This window comes from Herpailurus yagouaroundi, unplaced genomic scaffold, assembly GCF_014898765.1.
Source record: "Herpailurus yagouaroundi ecotype Mexico unplaced genomic scaffold, PumYag 216, whole genome shotgun sequence".
NCBI lineage: Eukaryota > Metazoa > Chordata > Mammalia > Carnivora > Felidae > Herpailurus > Herpailurus yagouaroundi.
Window position 1 is genome coordinate 8120551 of NW_024412447.1, and position 24686 is coordinate 8145236.

General features: G+C 54.3%; 1 protein-coding gene and 1 long non-coding RNA gene across 3 annotated transcripts in view; one reads left to right on the forward strand and one right to left on the reverse strand.

Moving 5' to 3' along the window:
- The window catches only part of COL26A1 (collagen type XXVI alpha 1 chain), a 166615-nt gene that overhangs the window by 96825 nt on the left and 45104 nt on the right, over window positions 1–24686 (forward strand). The gene's annotated exons all lie outside the window — the stretch shown is intronic.
- On the reverse strand, window positions 19217–21748 carry LOC121017680 (uncharacterized). Its single transcript, XR_005784861.1, has 2 exons — window positions 21450–21748; window positions 19217–20368 (listed from the first exon to the last, which is right to left on the reverse strand). It is a non-coding gene; the product is annotated as an uncharacterized LOC121017680 (long non-coding RNA).

Consider the following 24686-nt stretch of genomic DNA (forward strand, 5'->3'; position numbering starts at 1 on the left):
CAGAGAGACAGAGTATGAACGGGGGAGGGGCAGAGAGAGAGGGAGACACAGAATCGGAAACAGGCTCCAGGCTCCGAGCCATCAGCCCAGAGCCCGACGCGGGGCTCGAACTCGACGGACCGCGAGATCGTGACCTGGCTGAAGCCGGACGCTTAACCGACTGAGCCACCCAGGCGCCCCAACTCTTTAATGTTTTAAAGCAAACTTACTTTATGTACATTTCCTATTTCCTCTCATATTGGAATTCTGTATTTTCAGGTTGTTGGGGTTCAGTCTTCCTCTGTCTTATTTGCTCTCTCACTCATGGCAGCTTATTTCCCTGTTTGTTTTGCAAGGTTTTTTTTAAGTTTATGTATTTATTTTGAGAAAGAGATAGAGCATGATCAGGGGAAAGGCAGAAAGAGGAGGGAGAGAGAGAGAATCCCAAGCAGGCTCTGAGCTCTCAGTGCCGAGCCAGACACAGGGCTCGAACTCATGAGTCGTGAGATCATGACCTGAGCTGAAATCCAGAGTTGGACACTTATCTGACTGAGCCACCCAGGTGCCCCTGTTTTACAGGGTGTTTTGGTGCACTATCTTTGGTACAGCTTGTTTTCCTGAGAATCCCTTGTAGCCTGGATTGTGGAAGTGTTTTTCCACAAAGTTTTACGAGGCACTCCAGCAAATCATGAGGCAGGAATAGATTTTTATGTTAATTACTTGGTTTGTGGGTTTCTTTTTCCTTTTTTTTTTTTAATATTTATTTGTTTATTTTGAGAGAGAGAGGGAGCAGGGGAGGAGCAGAGAGAGAGAGAGAGAGAGAGAGGAGGCAGAGAATCCCAAGCAGGCCCTGCACTGCCAGCACAGAGCCTGACGCAGGGCTTGATCTCATGAACGGTGAGATCGTGAGCAGAGCCCAAACCAAGAGTCGGAAGCTTGACTCACTGAGCCGCCCAGGTGCCCTGGTTTGTGAGTTTCTAAAGTTAATTCAGACCCCAGAACCGCACAAGGCACGGGTCTGAGGTTTGGGTGTATCGGGAGAGATTTTCTCCATTGCCGAAGTGGGAATAATGTCGCCTTCCACAAAGGGTTATCAGGCCTAGGTAAGGAATTACATAAATAATCTAGCCCCGTGGTACATACTCAGTAAATGCTAGCTGCAATGATTACATCGATCACATATGTGTTTTTTCTGTTCATTGATATATTTTTTTTTTTTAATTTTTTTTCAACGTTTATTTATTTTTGGGACAGAGAGAGACAGAGGATGAACAGGGGAGGGGCAGAGAGAGGGAAACATAGAATCGGAAACAGGCTCCAGGCTCTGAGCCATCAGCCCAGAGCTTGACGCGGGGCTCGAACTCACGGACCGCGAGATCGTGACCTGGCTGAAGCCGGACGCTTAACCGACTGCGCCACCCAGGCGCCCCTGTTCATTGATATTTTTGTGTGGCCTAGCTGGAGCCCTTTGAAAATAAAGTAGCTAATTTTTTTCATGCAAGCCATGATCTTTAATTGTGCCAAATGTATCCTGAGAAGGAGATTGGGGGTGGAGGGGAAGCGATAAAACTAAAAGTGAGTGTTCACAGGTTATACTAGTCATGCTAATACAGATTATTTTATGTCTTCACTATCGTTAAGCCCATGACCCGGGATGTTATAACAGTCAGGACGGACAAGGTTACACTTTGGTAACAAAGAGCCCCAGCCCCAACAAAAGTTTCTTTCTTCCTCAAGCCACCTGTCCAGCGCGGGTCAGCAGAGGGTCCAGCCCCAGGTGGACCGAAGTTCGGCCATCTTGCAGCTGCATTATCTGTCACAGGTAGGGGACTAGAAAGTTGTACTCAGACTTTTCACCACCTCGACCTCTCATAACTTACTGGCCAAACTAATCGTGTGGCCAACTGGTCACCTCTAAAGGGTCAGGGAAATGTAGGGAAGAAAATGGGACATTGGGTGACCATGTCTGCCTTCTAATTAGCGACAAAGTCAAAATTTCAGTTCTACCTTCTGACTCTATCTATATTGAGTGTTTCTGAGAGCCAGAGACATACAGGGAGGTGAGAGGAGCCTAGAGGTCAGCTCTGGGCACCTCGGTGTCAGGAGGCAATGCTGTCTGTCCACATGAGCCCCCAGGAGCAGGGCGGGCTGATCAGCCTTCCAGCTCACCTGTGTGAGCTGTTCGCCCTTGGGCTTCAGAGGCTGGTCACGCCGTGCCAACCACGTGCATAGTTGGCCACACCTTCCAAAGTCAGGCATAGATCTGTGTGATAAGTGTGAGTTTGGATCCTTTGTGCCTTAACTGCAGGAGGCACCAGGGCTCCCTTGGGACATACACTTGGGAGCTAATGGGCCAGAGAGAACATGGTTCTCTTGGTTAACTTGCTTCTCTGTGCTGCTCTATAGCCTGTCCCGGCCTCTGTCCCCCAACTCGTGGCTGCCTTCAATGGCATGGCTGCTTTGGCCAGGATGCTGGCGTCTTCAGGTTCATTTCTGTGTCCCCAGTGTCCAGGATGGGGCTTTGCCCCAAAGAGGCCTCAGGAAAGGCTCCTCAGTGGGACAGAACAGCCTGTTCCGGCAGCCCCGAGAGCAGGTCACTACAAACCCGGGCTGTGGGGGGAGTGGACGGAGGAGGCTTGGAGTGAGCCCAGGCCTGGCCGCTGCATTCGTGTGACTTTGGGAGGCTCCGTCCTTTTTCCCAGCCTCCGACTCCCATCCCAGATGGTGGTGTATGGGGCCAAGTGATCTCAGCAGGTCTGAGATTTCTCTGGGAGTCTGGGATCCGTCTTCACCCTCCAGGCACGGCTGAACCTTGGGGAAGGGATGGGCAGGGATTGCTGGTCCCCTGGAGGAACCGGCTGAATTCTCGGTGCCACAAGCCCTGTGGAGCCCGAGGCTGTCTGTGTCCTGCCCCATGAGGCGGGATCTTGGGGTTCGCAGGCCAGACTCAACAGAGACCTTGAGGAGGAAGGGGACGCGGGGGTGGTGACTGAGCTGGGACTCCCCCTTCCCCCCCAGACGGCTCTGCAGGGGGCAGGGGCTGGAGCCTGTCCCCACCAGCCAGTCCCCGCCCCTGCCACCGGCAGCTGTGGGGAAGGAAGGGACCCAGGCTGCATTTATAGAATTCCTGTCTGCAAAGGCCATGTAGTTGTTTTAGATTAGCATACAAATCGACATTAGCGTAGAACATCTGTTGTTAATCCACGTCCCGGTGGAAGGGAGATGCCAACACGCCGTTTATTAGGCACGTCGATCCCATAATGTCCTTTTTTGCTGCCTTTGTCTTCTATCAGAGTCCATAATGGGTTCCAGGATGTCTTTTATTTTGCTACAGACCACGTTTCCTCCTGCCTAACAGATCAGAACGTAATGGATTCCAGGATGTAATTTATGCTGTTTTGGAATCAGACTCTGTACTATTAATTCTGAAGCCTTCGGGCAATCTCCAGGGAGGCCGGAGCCCTGCGTTTGCCCCCGTGGTCCTCAGACAGGCACCGGGACCCCGAGCACGGTCGTGGGGCCAGAACGGGGAGGGGAGCCCAGGCCAGCAGCTCCCAGTTAAGGGAGTTCCAGGCGGGCATGGGAGAAGAGCCCAGGGGTGCTGGAGGAGACAGGACACTTGAGGGGTGCAGGGCTGAGAGGCGGGGGCACAGATGTTCTAAAAACCCAGAGAGAGGCAGAACCTCCCGGGGCTGCTTGTGGCTTCTGGACCGTAGATGATGAGCCCCTGGAGAAGAGCATCCGGGGGGATGAAGCCCCAGGGAGGTGCCTCGTGGAGGAGGCCAAGGCCACGTGAGCGAGGGCATTGCCGCTGGAGCCACCAGGCGCCGACTCAAGGTCGAGCGTGGTGACCTGAGTCCTCACGCACGGCTGACCCTGGGACGGCCACTCCCTTCCTCTGAGGCTGGCATTCTCCGCCCAGAGTCGTCCCTGAGCCCCAGAGAGACACTAAGTGTTGCAGATCTCTATTAAGTCTGGAGAAGCCTGCAGACTTTGTCCCTGAGGGAGAGCACTGTCTGATGCCCTGCCCAGCAGGCCCCTTGCTGGGGTGGGGCCCCCTCCTCCTGTTCGGGGAGCAGGTGAGCAGGGCTGCAGCCGGCGCATACACAGGGAGCCTTCGTGTGACTTAGAGAGAAAGGTGCCCAGGCCTGTGGGTCCCTGGGAGTTCTCTCTGATCGGGCCCTGCGGCGGGGCAGACACAGGGGTCTCTTCTGTGCCCCGTGCCTCAGGCCACAGTCCTCAGGCTCGGAGCCCACTGGGGCGCCGTGCAGGCGGATCTCAGCTAGTTGATATCTGGGAAGCTGAGGAAGAAGTGTGAGCTGCTGGGTGGCCTCTACCCTGCTTACGTCCCATCTGGCTGTGGTCACTTACTGCTGTCCTGCCGGGAGTCCCCTCCCTCCCCGGTGAGGCAGCTCCTTCCTCACCAGACAGCCTGGTTGTGGTCCAAGCCCCCTCACCCCGTGTCGGCCCCGTGAGCTCCCCAGCTGCCCCCCTGCAGCCACCACTCTGTCCTTAGGGCCTCCAGCCTGACTGCCCACCTTCCTCTGTGTGAGGGAAGCCCACACTTTGAAGCTGGGTCTGGAGGGCTTCTGGGCAGAAGAGAGCACCTCCAGGGGCGGTCAGAGCCCTCCACCACCCTGGCCTTGGAGACCATGAAGCAAACCCACAGCGTCACTGCTGGGACTGTTGCAAGACCTTCTATGCTGCAGACTTAAAAAAAAAAATTGGGGTAAAATACACAAAAGATAAAATTTACCATTGGAACCAGTTTTACATACACGACGCGGTGATATTAAGCACGTTCACGTTGTCAGGCAGCCTTCACCGCCGTCCACGTCCAGAACTTTCTTCGTCCTTCCGCTTCAACTGCAGACTTTTTAAACGGGGAAAGAAGTTTAACTGCGTGTCCTGTCTGGCACACCCTTCTGGGTTATTTCCACCTTTTCATTGTCTTTGAGCTGTGGGGGACAGCTCTGTAAAGTTGCACCCAACAAGGAACAGTGCGAACAATTCTGGGCAGTATTCACATAAATTACCTGAGTCCCAGGGGATGGTAGTTGTGGCCCCGGGGATGGGCCGGTTTGCATTTATTTGTAATTCCATCGCAGCCTTCCTCTGTTTGCCTGCATCTTGAGGATCCTTGAGTTTTCTCTGAACTGCCTGTACCATCCCACTGGTTTCCTCCCCCTTCACTGAATGCTTACATGAAACCCGTGACACATGTTCACTTCATACTGGTACAAGAGAGCCACGGTTTTCCTTTTGTTGGGATCTGCCCTGGAACGACAGAATTGCTGGCTGCAGAGTCCAGGAGCTTGGTTTAGCCCCTGAGATTCTCCAGCCGAAGTCACATTCCCACGTGGGGCTGGGAGATGGGGACGCTCAGCAGGGCTGGGGATGCCGGCTGCCTCGCCCTCGCTGGCTGACGTCTGACAGATGAGAAAGTCACACAGGAGACCCCTCGGGGAGCCTGGGCCGGGCAGGCCAGGAGCCAGGGCCGGGCCTGGGGCCTCCTCGGCTCTTAAAGGCCAACTGGGAAAAGAGGTGCCAGATATATTCCACGCTCTGTCCCCCTGGCAGCAGACGACAGCCATTACCCAGCCGTCTAGTCAGCGCTGGAAGGGGCCCCGAGACCATCTGGCCAGCTCACTGCCGGTGCTGCTGAGGCCCCCCAGCCGGGTTTGGTCCAGGAAAGCCCTGGGGACTTGCTGTGTGCCTGCGCCCACACTGAGCTGGTCACGTCCTCCCGACGATCCTTGGGACATCCCCGTGAGATGCGGGTACGGGCACGGCCGCCCATCAGGGGTGAACCTCCGAAGCCCGAGGAAGGTCCGGTGACCAGCCCGAGGTCACAGTGCAGCCAGATGGGCCGCAGCTAAGGGTCCCAGGCCTCCAGCCCTGTCCTTCCACCGACATTGGTGGGTCCAGAGGCAGAGACACCCTAGCGGTCCCTGTGGAACAAACCGTGCTCCCGGGGCTCCTGGCAACCGCCCAGACAAGGGGCTTTTGTTTGGTTCAGAAGAAAGGGAGCCCTTAATGAAAAAACCAAAACAGTAAAAAGCACTTGCAGGGGAACTATAAATGCCACCTGCCGGGTGGCTGTTAGCTCGCTCGGAAAAATGCATCTGTCACTGGGGGTCTTGTGGGCTGTCCTGTGTTCTTCCGCAGCTGTCTCCCGGCAGAGTGGGCAGGTCACCTTGGGCCCAGGCCTGGGCCCCTTCGGGGGGCTGTGGATGGCCGAGCTCCCCCTGCAGCTGGCTCCCATCCCGCACGGTCTCCGGCCATCTGTCTTTATGACCTTGATGCTCCTCAAGGCCATACAAGCACGCTGGCGTGCAGTCCCCGTGGTAAAGGAGAGACGGACTTGGAGTCTCTAGGTATGCGAACTTAAGCCCTCGGAGCCTCATTTTCCTCACCTGGAGAATGGGGACAGTCACGCTTTTTCCCTGCGGGATGTCCTCAGCTGTGTGCCAGAGCCACCTCCCACTGGCCCACAAGAGCCGATTTCGTGCGTCCCCTCCCCTCTCCGGGATGTCCTGTTGGTCGCGGGAAGTGAGCCGTGGTGGGGGGTGGGGGGTATTCACACCCTGGAAGTCTGCACACTCTCCAGATGAAGCCTCGTCCCCACAGAGCCCGTTGTCAACCGTTTGCCAGCACGTGGCTGGCGGTTGTGTGAACGCGTGGCAGGTGTTATGTGCCAGGCACTTGGGAGGCTTGTCCCCGTGGGGCGTGAGGACTTCGGTGTAACGGGATGCGAGACCGCTGGGTCTGGATGGGCCGCCAAGGCTGGGGTCCCCGCCTGGAGGCTGAGACACTGGATGCCTGAGCGCCCCCTGTGCCTCTGCCCCCGGGTCAGTGCACATGTTGAATCTAAGAGGGTAAGATTTGAACTCGGTGGAAGCAACATCTCCTGCACATTCCTTTTGCCAGAGACAGAGGGATCTTTGGGGAAAAGGCTTCTTGGTTTTGTTTAAAAAAAATTTTTTTTTTTAACGTTCATTTGTTTTTGAGAGAGAGAAAGAGAGAGCACGAGTGGGGGAAGGGGCAGAGATAGAAAGGGAGACACAGAATCCGAAGCAGGCTCCAGGCTCGGAGCTGTCAGCACAGAGCCCGACTCGGGGCTCAAACCTGGGAACGGTGGGATGATGACCTGAGCCGAAGTCCGACGCTCAACCGACCGAGCCACCCAGGCGCCCCGATTTGTTTTTCTTGTGGAAAAGACCAGCCAGTAGAAGTAGTGGTAAAAATAATGATGGTGACGCCCCGTCACCATTTCTTGGACAGCCGCTGGGTACCAGGTGTTTAGGAAACCACGGGCCTTGTTGCATTTGTCCTCCGACAAGGCAGGCCTTGTCATTATCCCCCTTTTACGGGGGAGAAAATTAAGACACGGGGGGAGCAGTCATTCTGCTCAGAGGCGTCCAGCGGGTCCATGGCAGGGCTGGGGTCGGACGGGATCTGTCTGAGCCCTGACCTCATCCTTCTTCCTCCTCACCGCAATAGGGAGTGAGAACACCTGGACAGACCAAGCTGTCCCTCACCCTATCCTGGCTGCCCGCAAAGTAGCCTGCTTCCCCTCCCCTGCCCTCTCCTCCCCTCCCTTCTCCCCCCCCCCCCCACCAAACCGTCTGCTCCTCTTCCCTCCTTTATCCAAATTTAGGCTGAACTGCTCCCGCCCCATCGTCCCCTCCATGTTGGCCCAGCAGGCTCTACTTGTCTGCAGAGGCCCAGCTCAGAAGTCACCTCCTCTGTGAAGCACCCCCCAACTCCCTGGGGGGGCCTGCGATGGTGGCTTTGCCCCATCAGTCAGAGTCCTCTCCACAGGACATGAAAACCACCGTGGGTCCCTGCCACTCGTCCCCCCCTTTTAGTGCCATGCCCCCTTTGGCTGTCTGCTGGAGCCTGTGAGTCTTTTCTAAGAATAGTGTTTTATTATTCTTTATTATTTATAATGTTTATAATGTTCTATTATTTATTTCTCAGAACCGTGCATAAAAGAATCTAGCAGGATTACGCATCACTGCAGAATACAGCTATCCAGAAAACTTTCTGAAGGGGCGCCTGGGTGGCTCAGTAGGTTGAGCGTCTGACTCTTGATTTCAACTCAGGTCATGATCTCACAGTTCGTGGGATTGAGCCCTGCATGAGGCTGTGATGAAGACAGTGTGGAGCCTGCCTAAGATTCTCTCTTTCCCTCTCTCTCTGCCCCTCCCTTGCGCTCTCTCTCTCTCTCTCTCTCTCAAAGTAAATAAACATTAAAAAAAAAACAACCTTTTTGAGGGGCACCTGGGTGGGTGGCTCCGTCTGTCTGAGAAGCGTCTGACTTCAGTTTGGGTCATGATCTCACGGCTCATGAGTTTGAACCACATATCGGGCTCTGTGCTGACAGAGCAGAGCCTGCTTCGGATCTTCAGTCCCCCCCCCCCCTTTCTGCCCCTCCCTGGCTGTTCTCTCTCTCTTTCTCTCTCTCTCTCTCTCTGTCAAAAATAAATGTACACTAAAAAAATAATTTAAAAAAAACCCATTTTCAAAATGCGGATGGTAGATGGAATAACACATCACCCAAATAACAAGATCCACTGGTGGGCTTGATGACTCCCGGAATTTCAAAGCAGTGATGAGGGAAAATGGTTTTCCTAGCTGGCTGCAACAATTGTAAAGTCTGCGAATTCCGTAAGAAGCAAATAGGGAACAAGGTACAGGCACAGCTTCTGCGTCGTTGCTGTTGTTGGGACCGGGCTCCTACCGCAAAGAAATGCTGCGTTTCAATTAGAGGTTGGTGCAAATAAAGAATTCTCTTTCCCGGCACTCCTGATTTCCATCCTCGCGTCAGGGACAGAAGGGGCTCCTCGCGGGCCAGGACTGGATTTTGTCCTCATTTCCAGTACTTTGAGGCATGCCTGGTTTGGACCATGCAGACAAGTCGAATACAGGAACCAGCGGGTTTGTTGAATGAGTGAGTGAGTGAATTAAGGAAAGGAAGGTGAGGCGGGGGGTGGGGGGGGGCAGACCGAGCTCCCCCCCCCCAGTCTGAATCCGTGCCTGTCAGGTGCGGCCCCGCACTGGCTGTGATTCATCCCCTCGTGCGGGGAGAGGGGCTGCGCGCATCTCGCCTCGCCTCCCCTCTGCTTCCGAACCTTCCTCCTGGCAAATGCCGCCTGAAAGAGCTGCTGTGGTTTTAGAAATTAATTCACCGGATACTCTTCTGGTCTGGAGAGAAAAAGATACGCAGTGTTGTCTTAAAGAGGCATTACAGGATCCGCTGAGAATGTGAGGCTATCAGGGAGCCACCCCGGGAGAGGAGGCACCAATCCCAGCTGTCACTCCCAGTGTTTGGAGCCATGGCCTGCGGCTCAGGGAGCAGCGGGTCCATCCTATTTCGTCTTTATCTTCTTTTGGCTGACCTGTGCCAAGAGCCTCGTGTACCAGGCACTGGGCTGAGCCCTTTATAAGCATTTAATCTTCCCTGAATCCCTGAAACAATCCTGAGAGACTGGGATCATTCTGTAGAGGAGACAAGTCATCTCTCGAAGTGGAGAGAAGTTGCCCTTAGCTCACCCAGCTAGTAAGTGCCTGGGTTGGGAATTGAACCCATAACCTGTGCCCTGAACCACTAAGCTGTGCAGCTCAAATCTCGTCGGCGGCCCCTGTGAATGCTGAATGCTTGAAGATTAAAAGGGGAGTAAGACCCACTACTTGTAGCCAGCAAGGGGCCGGACGCAGAGGCAGATAAACTGGACGTGGTCCGATCTGTGCTGTAATGGAGGAGGGCCAGGAGCTGGGGCTGGGGAGGGCTCCTCCGAGCACCGGGCACGGGGTGGGAGCTTGGTGAGCGTTGGGCAAGCACCCTGTGCCTGTCAGCCCGGTTCCCTCATCTGCAGCACACCCCTGAGTTGTTCCTGTTGCTGGTTTGTGTTCAGAGAGAAAGAACTCTCCCAGACAAGCCTACAGAAGTGTGTTCTTGACGTGTGCATCACTGGCTTTGGGGAAATCCCAGCGGACGTGTTCCCACGACAAAGGCTGTTGTGTTTTGGAGACACGGGCTGGAGACGGAATTTGGGGGGTTTGCAAACTCAAGGGAGGCAGAGGGGCCAGGCTGGCTCCCCGGGCAGGGCACCCCCCAAGAATCTGGTCTCCACGGAGCTCTGTCAGGCACGGGTGTAAACCGATCCCCGCACAGCAACTGCGCATTAATGAAAGTTTTGACAGAGAGATTTCATTTTGGAACTCACATTCCCTGAAGGGTTTGTAATAATTGCACTTGAAATGGAGCCATTTGGCCTCAATGCTTTCCAGATTGGGGGCGCAGAGGTATGCTCCTTCCTGGGAAGGCCAGGCTGGGGAGCGGGAGGCCGCGGGACGTGCCGCCCCAGGGGGAGTCCCCAGCCCCTCTCTGTGTGGATGCAGGGCCCGTGGCTGGCCCAGGACCTTGTCTCCAGAGCTGTGATCTCCATGTCCTTATAGCCATGCTGGTGACGGGCTAGCTGGGGTCTGCGTCACAGACTGAGTGGGGACAGATGGGGGGCTCCTGACCTGGGTTTCTTCTTCCTGGCCCCAGAAATGCACGGGGGAAGGTCTGCCTCCCAGCACCGTGTCCTTATGTGATCTGTCCTGTGATCTGTGTCTGGGGCCTTTCCCCAAGTCGGTTTCTGCCTACCTTGGGGGACAGCCACTGCACAGAGCAACTTCTGGCCTCCCCCCGCCTCTCTGGCTGACTCTGCCACAGCCCCCTTCTCCCTCCACCTCAGGGCCTTTGCACTTACTGTCTCCTCCAGCTGAGACACTCCTATTGGGCTTTCTAACGGGGTGGCCCCTGCCCCGCCTCCCACTTTGCCTGTTCTTTTCTTCTGCTTTATTTCTCCCCATGGCACTTAGAACCCCCAACATACTAGTACTATATAATCGGCTTAACTATTATGCTAATTATCTTCTGTCCGCTGGAATGTAGATCCCTCTAGAGCTTTGTCTCCTGTGTTCCCTGTTGTGTCCCGTTACTCCAAAAATACCTGGAGAATGAATGAGTGAATGAATGCACGAACAAAATGGGACCAGACGTCGTGAAAGGTGACCTTGTGCCACACATGTGGGAGAGGTTAGTGGAGCGGCCACCAAGGTGGCCAGATCCCGCCAGATTCAAGGAAGCTTGTTTAACACATCAGTTTGGGTCTGTTTTGCTTGAAGTCTGCTCTTCATTGGAACCAATACACATGGCTACGTCCTCCTACCCCTGGAGTCACAGGGAGTGAGGCAGGGCTCCACAGCTCCTCGTAGGCCTGTGTGTGTTCCCCTCAGCCTGGGAGGAGGCAAGGCTGGATGATCACTCCACTTCGCAGATGGGGAAACTGAGGTTCAGAGGTTAAGGAAGATCTGGTCCATCAGAGTTGGCGCTTGGGGACCATACAGATCACTAAGTTTAGGGCCTTCCTTAGAGCCCTTGACCTGACCACGGGGCTGGAGAAGGGGTACCCAGTGAGGCAGCTTTGGGGGAGGAGAAAGCCAAGGGTGCAGGCAGATGTGGGTTCAAGTCGCGAATGATGACAGTTCCCAGCAGTAAGACAGGGTGAGTCACTTCACCTTCTCAGTTAGAATGGAGATAATTATGCTTTGCTCACAGGGTTGTAGGAAGGACAAAATGACATCACATTTATGAAACGCCTGTGTAAGCTGATGAGCCTTATGCCAAACGGATTTTTTGTAAGTTTATTTATTTATTTTGAGAGAGAGAGAGAGAGAGAGAGAGTGCATGCAGGAAGGGCAGAGAGAACTCAGAGAGAAAGAGAGAGAGAGAGAGAGAGAGAGAGAGAGAGAGAGAGAGAGAATCCTAAGCAGGCTCCGCATGGTCAGTGAGGAGCCGGATTCAGGGCTCAAACCCACGAACCATGAGATAATGACCGGAGCTGAAATCAAGAGTCGGATGGCCAACCGACTGAGCCACCAGATGCCTTGCCAAACGGAATTCTGGTGAGGGTTCTCAGCACTGGTGTGGTTTCATGCTGGGAAGCTGACCTTGGCTCCCACCAGCAGGGAAGGTTCTCCTGACAGCCAGGTCCCTGTAGGAGGGGGGCCACCTCCTTGCTTTCCTGGATTCATCCGTAGGCCTTCAGCAATTAAGAGATAGGAGCCGAACGCACACCAGGGGAGTCCTACAACCAAACTGCAAAAAGGTTGCTTGGAGCTGGCCTCAGGATGAACGGGAACCAGCAAGCCCCTCCACCATCCTCCCAGATCCCTCTCTGTCCCTCATCTTGGGGTCTTTCCCTGGAGTGTGCCGCATTCAGTACCTTGGAGGAGCCTCTCCCCCAGCACAGAGCACAGCATAAATGATGCAAACTCACGGCCTTACTGCTCGGGGCCCAAGAGGAGAAGGGGTTCTTCCCGATGCTGGAAAAGGAAAAACTCACAGGGAAGGATTCTGATTGGCTCAGCTGGGTCACGTGCCCACCTGGCTCCTCCCTTGAGCCAGGGGGCAGGGCTGTGTAAGTGGATGGCCCCTCCCATTTCCAGAGTCGGGAGGATGAAGGCCTGTCACTGGATTAAAGGGGTGCTATTGCCTGAAGATGGGGAGGGGGTGCTGGAAAGCAAGCAATGAACGTGCCCCCTGGTGCAGATGCCATTATCCTAAAAACTGTTATGTGAGAAGTGGACCCTGCAGACGTGGTCGGGAAGCACCTTTATTACAGTTTCCTCTGTTCCGTTTAAAATGTACTCAAGCAGGGAGGTGTTTTTTTTTTTGTTTTTAATGTTTTAATTTATTTTTTATTTATTTATTTTTCAACGTTTTTTATTTATTTTTGGGACAGAGAGAGACAGAGCATGAACGGGGGAGGGGCAGAGAGAGAGGGAGACACAGAATCGGAAACAGGCTCCAGGCTCTGAGCCGTCAGCCCAGAGCCTGACGCGGGGCTCGAACCCATGGACCGTGAGATCGTGACCTGGCTGAAGTCGGACGCTTAACCGACTGCGCCACCCAGGCGCCCCAGTTTTAATTTATTTTTGAGAGAGAGAGAGAGAGAGAGAACAGGGCAGGAGCAGAGAGATAGGGAGACACAGAATCAGAAGCAGGCTCCAAGCTGTCAGCGCAGAGCCTGACGCGGGGCTCGAACCCACAAACCGCGAGATCATGACCTGAGCTGAAGTCGGATGCTTAACCGACTAAGCCACCCAGGCGCCCCAAGAAGGGAGTTTTATCCCTGCTCTCCAGCAGAAACTGGGCATCCCCATGACTTCTCTGGCCCTTCAGTAGGTAATAGAAAGCTTGACAGTCCCTTAAAGTCCCAAACTCAGTCTCAGTTCCTTAACCAGAAATGTCTGCTTCCGTGCCACAATTAAAACTCCAAACTTGCTTTAAAGGGACATCCGCCCCATTCCCTAGTTGGGGCCCGCTGCGGGCTGGCTGCTCAGAGGGGGTGGGCACTCGTGCCTTCTCTGCCTCATTGCCACTCCAGCCCCCCACAGCTGCAGGGTTGAGATGGGGTCCCAGGAGAGGCGAGGCTGGAAGAGCAGGAGGGTGTCTCCCGCACTCGGGAAGCCTCTCGACCCTTTTATTATCTTCGATGGGGCAAGTTGCCCACTAGGTTCTGGTCACTTGCTTCCACCTTTCTGCATGATGGCATGTTTCTGAATTCACTTTGGTATTGGACCGCTTAGGGCTCCGGTGGGAGTTCCCGGCTGAAGGCTGATTCGCCACGGAAGCGATACCTCGGTGCGTGAACGCTTTCTCTCTGCTGGACACCGTGTGGACACTGTGCAAGTTCTCTGGCCGGGTCCTTCCAGCAACATCATGAAGCGCGCCTTACCATGTTACATGACATGACATTCTGTTAAAGTTCAGGTGCACTATGTAATTATATAACATCCAGCAGCGTAATGATACGTATAGTATGATGATCGTTACCCCTGTTTGCAGATAACATAGCGGAAAGTCAGAGAGGTTGAGTAGCTTACCAAAGCCTACACAGCGGGGCACTTGAGTGGCTCAGTGGACTTCAGCTGAGGTCATGATCTCGCGGTGTGTGGGTTCAAGCCCCGCGACGTGCTCTGTGCTGACAGCTCGGAGCCTGGAGCCTGCTTCGGATCCTGTGTCTCCCTCTCTCTCTGACCCTCCCCTGCTCATGCTCTGTCTCTGTCTCTGTCTGTCTCTCTCTCTCTGTCAAAAATAAATAAACATTAAAAAAAATTAAAAACAAAAAAACACCCCCCCCCAAAACCCCAAAGGCTACACAGCTAATAAGTGGCCAGCAGAAATCAGGCCTTTGACTCGCCTGGCAAACTTTTCTGCCTTGATCCTAGGAGTGGCAGGGTGAGCGCAAGATCTGCCTCTCTCCAAAGTTCATTTGGTAGGAAGTGTTCCTGCCTGTGGGGGCAGAGGTGGCCTGGAGGCTCCGGCACAGTCTGAGTGGCTGAGCTGCACCTTGCTGGACGGAGCAAACCACCCCCCTCCCTCTCGAGTCTCAGAGGATCTCAGGGCTCCCCTGGGAATTGATGTGCTGTGGAGGGGTGTGTAAAGATGCCTGGTGGGGACCTCCCTGTCACTGGCCGACAGACGTGCCCAGGGCTTGGGCATCAGGGACCCAGAACCACACAGAAAGGTGGCCCAGTGGGCATGGAACCGGGCCTGGTGGGCTGGTGGCATCTTCTCCAGGTCACAGCGAAGCCCAAGGAGCCCAGCCGTATGCAGAGACCCCTGATCTCTCTTCCGGCAGCAAACCCCATGATCACAGACTTGCGGGGGGCTCCTTTTGGGTGTTCAGTCTCCCTCGGAGCCACGGGTGACTTTAATGTCCCTGGTGTGAGCTGGCCACCTGCAGACGCTGGTCCAGCAGCATCGGACCTCTGGGGTGGGGCCCTCTTCCTCGTTAGAAGCAGATTCGTCCTACGGGGCCCAGGAGCGGGGCCTCATATCCGGAGGCGTTTTATCTTTATTCTTATTAAAAAGAAAATTGCCCTGGTCATCTACAGGAGGCAGTTAAAGATTGCTTAGGAATCTGCCAACTGAAATGAGCCTGCAGGATTAGGGACGAGATGGGTTGGTAAATGTGAGGACTGTTGGCCCGGAGACCGGCACACATCCCCATGGCTGGCCTGTCCCAGCTCCCACTGCCACCCTGCTGAGTCTGAGAGCTCAGAGGTGACACCCCCTGGAGGTGGCCCCTGTGTCCTAGATTCGCCAGGCCCCTTCTCCAGGACACCTACCCTGGTCTGTCCAGACGGAAGCCAGGCTGTCGGCAGGAGCTGCCCCTCTTCCTGGCCCTGCCACTCTGCCTGCCGATTCTGCCCCAGGCCCAGATGCCCAGCTCGGCCGCGTCTTCCGTTTTGTCAGGCCGGTCACTGGCTTCATCCCCACAGGCCTTACCGCAGAGCCTTGTCCCAGTGCTGCTCAGACTCTCGTGGGTGTGAGAGCGTGTGCGCACACAGGCCGTGTATATGCGGGTTGTGCGTGCACACGGTGGGTGAGTGTGCATGGGCCGTGTGTGCATGGTTCTGTTTAGCTCAGAGCAGAAAACAAAGCAGCATTTTCTCTCTAGAAAAATAAGTACGCATGGGATATATCACCCTTGCCAAAGCCTTCGGGGTCGTTTGGCCCAATCACCCTTTTTCAGATGGGGAAACTGAGGCTCAGAGGATGGGGCATTCCATATCAGCTGGCCCCTGACTCAGAAACTCCTTCAAAGCTGGAGACTGAGCCTGCTAAGGGACCAGTGACTGCCGGCGAAGAGGTAGGGCTTGGGCAGGACTGGGGCTGGAGCCCTGCCATCCCTGGGAACCCATGAACGGGGCCTTGTAGCTGCAGCCTAGGAGGGCTGCTTGACTGGGAGCCCCCTTCTTGGGCCCAGTGTGGGTGGGCGGTTCAGCCCACGAGTTCTTGGGGAACGAGCCCTCCCCTTGGCATGCCCGCCAAGTGGCTGTCTACCCTCCCCCTGGGCGGCCTTCCCCAGAAGGGCCAACCTGCTTGCTCTGCCCCAGGGCAGACACTGCCTGTGCTTCCTCCTCCCTGCCCAGGGTGAACTGCCTGGGGCCTTCTGTGGCTCCCCAGGGCCCCGCCTGCCTGCTTCCCCCAGAGCTGCCTTCGTTTGGCCACCCCGCCTGAGGACAAGGCCGGGACCATGCGGCCCCTCCCGTTCCATGCCTTTTTTGTTATTTCCTCAGGCATCTATGATGAGGCCTCATCCGGGGCTCCCCCCAGTTGGAGTGGCAGAAACAGAGCCTCAAGTAGGGAGCTTCAAAGCCAGCAATGGGGACTCTCATCCTTCAGCCCAAAATCGGGGGCTGAGAGCAGTGAGGTGGCTACCGTTCAGGGAGCTGGGCTGGAGGCTGCGATGTGTCTCTTCCGAGAGAGGCGGGTGCAGAAGCCCTCCTTTGGGCTGTTGAACACAGCACCGGGGCTGTTGAGGAAACCGGTTTGGGCCACAATGGCTCTGCTGTTTCCTGCGTCCCAGGACATTTGCAGCACTTTGTGGGAAAGGGACCGTGTGCGAGGTGCCAGCTGACACTTTCTCTCCGCAGCCAGCCCAGGAGGCGGGGAGGCAGCTCTGAGCAGATCCAGGCGTCTGTCTCCTGCGGACCCCACCTTCCCAGTGCCCCCGGGCTCACCCTCCGTGAGAGCCGGTGCCTCCCCCTTTGCCACAGGCTGACTCCTCACACTGAGATTTAGCGATCAGGGCCCTGTACCCTCCCCATCTATGCTATTCCTGATTCGGGGGGCTTTCAGCCACGTTCTCTCCACTCCAGAGGCTCCAGCATTTCTGTCGGTCGGGGTGACGCCCATGTAGCTGCTGAGAAGCCACATGCGTGCTGGTGCTGGGGTCTGGGATTCACCAGACGTCTCCCCCTCGGCTGCTTCTCTGGTCCTTCTCCAGGGCTCTGAGCGGTTGGCAGGGCACAGAGGATTTTATGATTTTTTTTTTTTTTTTACTTACTCATTTCACACGTGAGGCCCCTAAGCTCAGAGGAATTCAGTGACTTGCCCACAGTCCCCAGCCACCAAGTGCGGGAGCCCGGGTTCTTGACTGTTGTCCAGATTCTCTGGCTGCAGCTGGGGCTTGGACCTACTGTCGTCCCTGCCTGCAGTGTGTGTGTGTGTGTGTGTGTGTGTGTGTGTGTGTGCTCGTGCGCGCGCGCACGCGTGTGGCCTGTGTATGCCTGTGTGTCCATCCATATGTGTGGATGGGCCCGAGTGGGTCTGGGTGTGCCTGTGTGTGAGCACCGTGGGTGCGTGATGGCCCTTCCACTGCTGTTCAGGAACCGCCCGGCCCTGGGGAGCCACAGCCTGTGATCTGTGTCCCGCCCTGAAGTCTTTCTGGCATTTCTGCAAGTGGGACTCCCTTGAGCGGCTCTGGGAAGTCGGGGCAGGACATCCCGTAGAACAAAGGAGGGTGAACAGCAGTCTGTTCTGGGGACTCCCGTCCCAGGTCCGAGCCTCTCAGGCCGGGTGTGTGGGGTGAGGCAGCAGGTCGGGCACCACAGGCTGAGGAGTCCTCTGGGTTTTGTCATCTCTCTCTCTTTTTAATTTTTAAGTCTTTATTTATTTTTGAGAGAGAGCGAGAGAGAGACCAAGACGGAATGCAAGCGGGGAGGGGCCGAGAGAGGGGGAGACACAAAATCCAAAGCAGGCTCCAGGCGCGGGGCTTGAACTCACGAACCATGAGATTATGACCTGAGCCGAAGTCGGATGCTTAACCGACTGAGCCAGCCAGGCGCCCTGGGGTTTTGTCACCTCTTAAAAAAGCATGTGCAACCTTCAGCCTCCGTCCTGAGAGGTGTCTTTTGTGAGGTGGCCGCTGGTCCCTCAGCGTTCTGGTGGAGGTCCATGTGCCCAGCCCTGCACCGTGACGCTGCGTCCCGTGCTGTGCCTGGGGCCAGGTGAGCTAGATGCGCCCACAGCCCCAGAAAGCAGCCCTATTATCATCCCCGTTTTTGCGTGTGAGGAAAGGAAGGCTGGGGAAAAGGAAGTGGCCTGCCAGTCGCGTGACTTCGGGCAAGTCACACGATCCTAGAAGGGGGGGCCGCAAGGAGGGAGTGGGACATCTGTGACAACGTCCGGCACATCACAGGTGCTCAAAAGTGGCGTTCCCTCCTCTGGGCGTCTCTGTCAGGGGCCAGTTGGCAGAATGGGGTCTTGTCCACACGAGCCTGCCAGAGATGGCCCGGCAGGTGGAGGCCACGGAGCGGGGGTATTGGGCCGAGAGCTTGGACTCAAGGGAGACTTGGCCACACTCCCCAGATATCTAAAGGGCTGTCACGGGTGGGGAAGGAGCCAGGGTCTCCTGGGGACGACTAGCAAGCACATCTGGGCCCGAGGGATGAAGAAGGAGAGGTGACCCCGAGGCAATTCCAGGAGAGGCAGTGGACTTCTCATTGGTGGGGATGTTGAGGCAGGGTCGAACAGCACATTGGGGTGACCTGATGACACTTTTTAAAGGTGACTTTTCAATGTTGATTTTTGAGAGAGAGAGCGCGAGCAGGAGTTGGGGGGAGGGGCAGACAGAGAGGGAGACACAGACTCCAAAGCAGGCTCCAGGCTCTGAGCCGTCAGCACAGAGCCCGACATGGGCCTCGAACCCATGAACCACGAGATGGTGACCTGAGCCGAAGTGGGACACCTAACCGACTGAGCCACCCAGGCGCCACTGATGACATTTAAAGCATAATCTGACTCCACTTAATTGGGCCCCCTGCTCCGCTGTCCCCACCCAGAGAAAGCAGAGAGTGTGAGAGTTGGAAGTCGTCTTTCGACATCTAGGCCAAACGCCATCTGTTATGGATGGGGAAATTGAGGCCCGGCCGCCCAGAGCTGGAACGCGACACTTGCTGAAGATAACGCGGTTTAGTTACAGGCTAGACGCTTGGCCTCATGCTTGTCTCCCTTCGGAAAATCCTGAGACATGAGGAGCCTTATCCTGGGCTGTCTCCCCACCCCCACCTCCCACAGCCCTTGAATTCTCCAGCCCTGCCCTTCCCCCTCCCCTCTGCCTTGGTTCTGCAGAGGGAACGACAAGGGGTAAAGGCAGACCCATTCAGAGCCTTTAGGACAAATGTTTGAGAGTCACCAATTACCTGATCCTCAAAGCCCTGCCTTTGACTTCCTTCCTGTGGGTCTTGATGGTTGGGGCCCGGCCACGACTGTGGAATCCCGTCCCGACTGTGACAGGCATATTGCAAGCACATGTTTGCTGTCCGCAGGCTGCTCGCAATAAACCCATGCTGAAAACCACATTAAAATGAGCTGGAGGAGAGGGAATCACTTTGTAACATGCTTTATTTTATTTTATTTTATTTTTGACTTGGAAAGAAGCATGTCTTGGCCGCGAATCAAAGAGTTGGTGGGGGCCTCTTAGCAGAAACCAAACCGGTCCTGGGCCAGACGCGCCCCCCTCCCCCGCCCCAGGCCCCCTCGGACAGCAGCTCCGGCTCGAGAGAGCTGAGAAGGCGCCCCCGGACCATGGGTGGGCCGCGTGGCTGGTCCAGAAGCTGGAGGTGGGTCCTTGGTGCCAGCCCTGTGTCCACTGCATCCAGGCTGTGGGATCCTGTAGCTCTTCCTTCCTTTTGCCCGGCTGCAGCGCTCCTGGGGCGTCAGGACTCCATTTGTTCCCAGAAACACGAAGTCCTTTGCGTCAGGAATCGGGCTCTTGTGGCCCTCGTGGAGAGGATATTTAAGGATCGTTTTGGCATAAGAGGAGGAGGGGGACTCAGTCCCCCAGTGGTGGGGTGGAAGACCATCCTGTCTTCGCCTGACTCGCTCCAAGACCGCAGGATGGTCTGGACCATTGTAAGATCCCCAGTGAGAAGTGCTGGCATCTCAGGCTGATGGGTCGTGTTCTGGGATTCATCCCTGCGCAGCCAGCCACCCTCTGGCCGTCTGTCTTAGATCCACACGGTGCCCTCACCCCCTGCAAGTCCAAGGCAACCCATTGCCATGCCCTAGAACCTTCCAACCGTCCTTGCTCGAATCCATCGCCTCCTCTCTGGCCGTCTGTTTCTTAGTTCAGACCTCGCCCCCCCATCAGCTGGACCACCCCAGCCGCCTCCGGTCCAAAAAGGCAACTAAACATCCCCTTCCCTGCTTCAGACCCTTCTGGATATAAGCCAGACAGCGCGGCCACTGCCGAGCGTTGTCTTTGTGCAGATTAGGAGGTGGTGGCTCTTGACTGCCATCTGCTGGAAGACAGGTGTAATAAGTCTGTGGATCTGTGTGGAGTGATGGTGCCCCCTAGGGTTGTGCACGCACAGCGTCCTGCATCCAAACATCTCGCGGCCTTCGAGATCCTGGGGACCCTCATGCCTCCTGCCCCTTTTGCCCATTCAGATCTTACCCTCCAATGACATTGAGCTGTTTGGGGCTCCATGGTTAAGAAAGCGGACTCGGGGAAATGCATCCAATCAGCTTCCTCATCTGTAATATTAACGGGCATAATAGTGTGATGCTCTTCAGGGGGTTGTCGTGAGGACCTTCCTGAGTTAATACTCGTCAAATGTTTAACATAGGGCTCGACACACAGAAATACTATATTGGTATTTTTTTCTCTTATTGTTTTCTTTCATTTCTGTCTTTTGGCGTGCGTTCCTTCGGCTGGGAAATGTCTCTCTCCCACCCCGTTGTGCCTCTTTGATTGCTCAGTGTCTCATCATACCTCCAGGCTCCCCAGTCCCTGGGTGACCCTCAGACACGGCTCTGACAAAAGCTTTCCTAGTCCCTTAGATGTTCCTGGGCTCCCTGCCAGCAGGAATGAGGTTGGATTTGGGTCTGAATCTTCAGGCCCCCAAACTTCCCAAAGCTTGTCCTGAAAATCACCTCGACTCATTTTTGAGCATTTTGCTATTCAATACTGATTTTAAGCCAAGCCTCCGTTATATGGGATCTCAGTTCAAAATGGTAAAATAAATTAAATATTACTTAGTGAATGTCATTTATTTAGTAGGGTCAGCCCTTTTATAAACGGAGCTAATGGGGAGAAAGGGGATATTAACAACTAACAAGAATTGACCGCGACGGTGAGCTCCTCCTGTGACTCACTTGTGGAACCCTCACAAGAACGTCAACTTTATTCACAGTCCCATTTGACAGAAGAGGACACGGAGGACTTGGGGTTAAGAAACTTGCTCAGGGTCCCTAGGCCAGTAAGCCGGACCCGGGATTCCAGCTTGGTCTGACTGATCTCAGCAAGAGGTGGGGAAGCATGCCGGTCTGAGGGCTGCGGGCTCCTTCCTGCCTTGAAGTCTTAGGCCGGGAGATGTGATGGGGGGGTGAGGAGGGGGGGGAAGGCAGGGCCAGAAGCCCCAGAGCCACAGGAAGGGAAAGGGGAAGCCAGGCGCAGCGGGAAGGGTTTTGCCCTCTGACTCTTTGCTTGGTGTCCTGGCCCTTCCCGTAGGAGCTGTGGGATTGTACCCTGGGAAGAAAGAAGTGAAATGGGCTTCGGGCATCCGAGGATCAGAAGCTCTATAGCCCGCTGTGTGGCCCTGGGGGAGTCACTAACCTCTCTGAGCCTCAGCTTCATCGTGCTAACAGCACATCTGCCTCTGGCTTGAGCGCAGACAACTGGGGAGACAGGCTGTATAAATCAGCCCAAAGAGAAGCAGTGCCTGCGGGGCAGGACTTCTCTAGTGAGGGTGGCAGTTACCCTTTTGAAAGGAGTCGGAAGCCTGGGACTGAGGGATTTGCAGATCAAACCGGAAGTGGCGCCATTGCAGACCAAGGCGCTTTCCTACTGGGGCATGACTTTGTCCCTCATTCCTGGGGCGGGGCTTACGCAGCAGAACAAAACCCGGGAGATCAGGGTGGGCACGTCCTTTTGGGGCTTAGCCTGGGGAAAGCTCCGCGACCTCAGTTGGAGAGAACTTCTTGGCTGAGGGGCCTGAGAGGCATGGGGCGGGGGCATCGGGGCACCCGGACTAGGGAAACATATCCTGTGGTTTGTCATAGATTTTCTGGTTTGTTTATTTCTTTTCAAAAATAATGTGTTGAGGTCAAACTCACATAACATGAAATTAACCATTTTAAGGTGGCATTCAGCGCACTCACCCACTGTGTTGTGCCACTACTACCTCTCTGTGATTCCAAAATATTTCCATCGCTCTAACGTAGAACCCCATAACCCATTATGCAGATCCTCCCGTTCTCCCCCACCCCACCCTCAGCCTCTGGCAACCATCCCTCTACAATTCTGTCTCTGGAGCTTTGGCTATTCTGATAGGTCACATGGAGAGAATCACAACATAGGACTCTGCATCTGGCGTCTTTCACTTAGCATAATGTTTTGGAGGTTCATCGACATCGTATTGTGTATCCGTACTTCTTTATCACGGCTGGATAATATTCCCCGTGTGCTGATCCGCTCATCCGGTGGTGGGCATTTGGGCTGTTTCCACCTCTTGGCTCTTGTGCAAAGTACTGCTGTGAACAGTGAGCCTGTGTGTACCTTGCTGTTTGAGTACCGTCTTCACTTCTTACGGGTGTATATCCAAGAGTAGAGTTGGTAGGTCACGTGCTGATTCTATGCTTAACCTTCCGAATAACCACCAAACCGTTGTCCTTAGCAACAGAACCATTTTTTTCATCAGCAATGTGTAGAGATTCCAGTTTCTCCACACCTTTGCCAATACTGGTTATTTTCTGTATTTCTTCAGTTACCTTTTCATTAGCGTCAGCATATTGTATCTTCCTCCACTCTTACATTTAACCTGTCTATGTCTTTTTTTTTTTTTTTTTTTAATTTTTTTTTTTCAACGTTTATTTCTTTTTGGGACAGAGAGAGACAGAGCATGAACGGGGGAGGGACAGAGAGAGAGGGAGACACAGAACCGGAAGCAGGCTCCAGGCTCTGAGCCATCAGCCCAGAGCCCGACGCGGGGCTCGAACTCACGGACCGCGAGATCGCGCGCGACCTGGCTGAAGTCGGACGCTTAACCGACTGCGACACCCAGGCGCCCCTAACCTGTCTACGTCTTTAAGTGGGTTTCTTGTCAACAACATAAATTTGGTTCTTCAGCATTTTTTTCCATTAAAATTAGTTTTCATATTCTCGAAATATCTATTATATTTGTCACTGTTTTCTGTTACTTGCCCTTGTTCTTTGTTCTTTTTTTAAAATGACTATTTATTTTTTAAAGAGAAAGAGAGGGAGACAGAGTGCAAATGGGGGCGGGGCGGAGAGAGAGCGGGAGACACAAAATCCCAAGCAGGCTCCAGGTTCTGAGCTGTCAGCACAGAGCCCGACACAGGGCTCGAACTCACAAACGGTGAGATCATGACCTGAGGTGAAGTTGGACTCTTAACCGACTGAGCCACCCAGGCGCCCCGTGTGTCTTCTTAGGAGAATTATATTCAGGTCCTTTGGTCTTTTTAAAATTAGGTTGTTTGTCTTTTTATGTTGAGTTGTAAGATACATTCTGGATAATATGAATTGCAAATATTTTTCTCATTCTGTAGGTTGTCTTTTCACATTGTTGACAGTGTTCTTTTTGATGGACAAATGTTTTTAATTTTTACGGAGTTCGATAATTTTATCAATTTTTTCTTTTGTTACTTGTGCCATTGGTGTCATATCTAAGAATCCATTGCCAAATCCAAGGTCATGAAGACTTATCCTGTGGTTTCTTCTAAGAGTTTTATGATTTTTAGCATTTGAATTTAGTTTGTTGGTCCATTTTTTTTAAATTAAAAAATTTTTTTTGAATTTTTTTTTTTTTTTTTGAGAGAGAGTGAGCACGAGCCGGGAAGGGGCAGAGAGAGAGGTTGAGAGAGAGAATCCCAAGCAGGCCCCTTGCTGTCAGCACAGAGCCCAACATGGGGCTTGATCCCACCAACCACAAGGTCATGAGCTGAGCCGAAATCAACGCATAACCAACTGAACCACACAGAGTCCCCTAATCCATTTTGAGTTAACTTTTGTATATGGTGTGAGGTAGGGGGTCTAACTTCATTCTTTGCATGTGGATATCCAGTGTTCTCAGCACCATTTGTGCAAGAGCTGTTCTTTCCCCACTGAATGATCCAGGCACCCTTCTTGAAAATCAGTTGGCTGAAACATATGCTTTTTGTTTGTTTGTTTGTTTTGTTTTTTAAAGTTGGGTGTTTTCCCCGGCTCTGCCACTTTCTAGTGTGTGCTGTGGGGAGAACCTTATTCTCTCTAGGCCTCCATTTCTCTGTTTGTGAAATGAAAACCTTGGCTTTCCTCCCCACTGAGGCTGTATGGCAGTCTCCAAGGGGCCCCATGTTTTGAGTTGGCTTTGCCAGTACAGGGTGGGGACCGTCCCTTCCTTGCTGCCACTTCCTGCTGATCCTTCTCTGGCTTCTGCAGGGGGAGCGTTTCCCTTTTTCTTTGGTTTAGCTACTGAAAACCTGGAGGGTCTGCCAGCCTCTCACAGCTCATTCTCCCCACTGCCCATCTGGGGGAGGGATGCTAGTCTTTCCCATATACCTTGTTGCTGCTTTATTCTGCAACTCTAAAAGAACTTGCCCAGTAAGTTGGAAGTGAAATCCCCAAGTCAGGCCCAAGTCTCCGCTGTGTTGCCAGGATTACACTTCTGTTGGGGGTGGGAGGCGCAGCGTGATACTGGGATTACCACAGTCCTGAAGAGGACTAACAGATGGGGGGTTCAAGCCCTAACAGATGCCCACCCCACACCTCCCTTCCTCTCAACAGTGCCTGGTGCTAACCTGTGCTTTTCCTTTCTTCTCAAGGAAGAAAATTCACATCTGTGTAGGGCGCTTG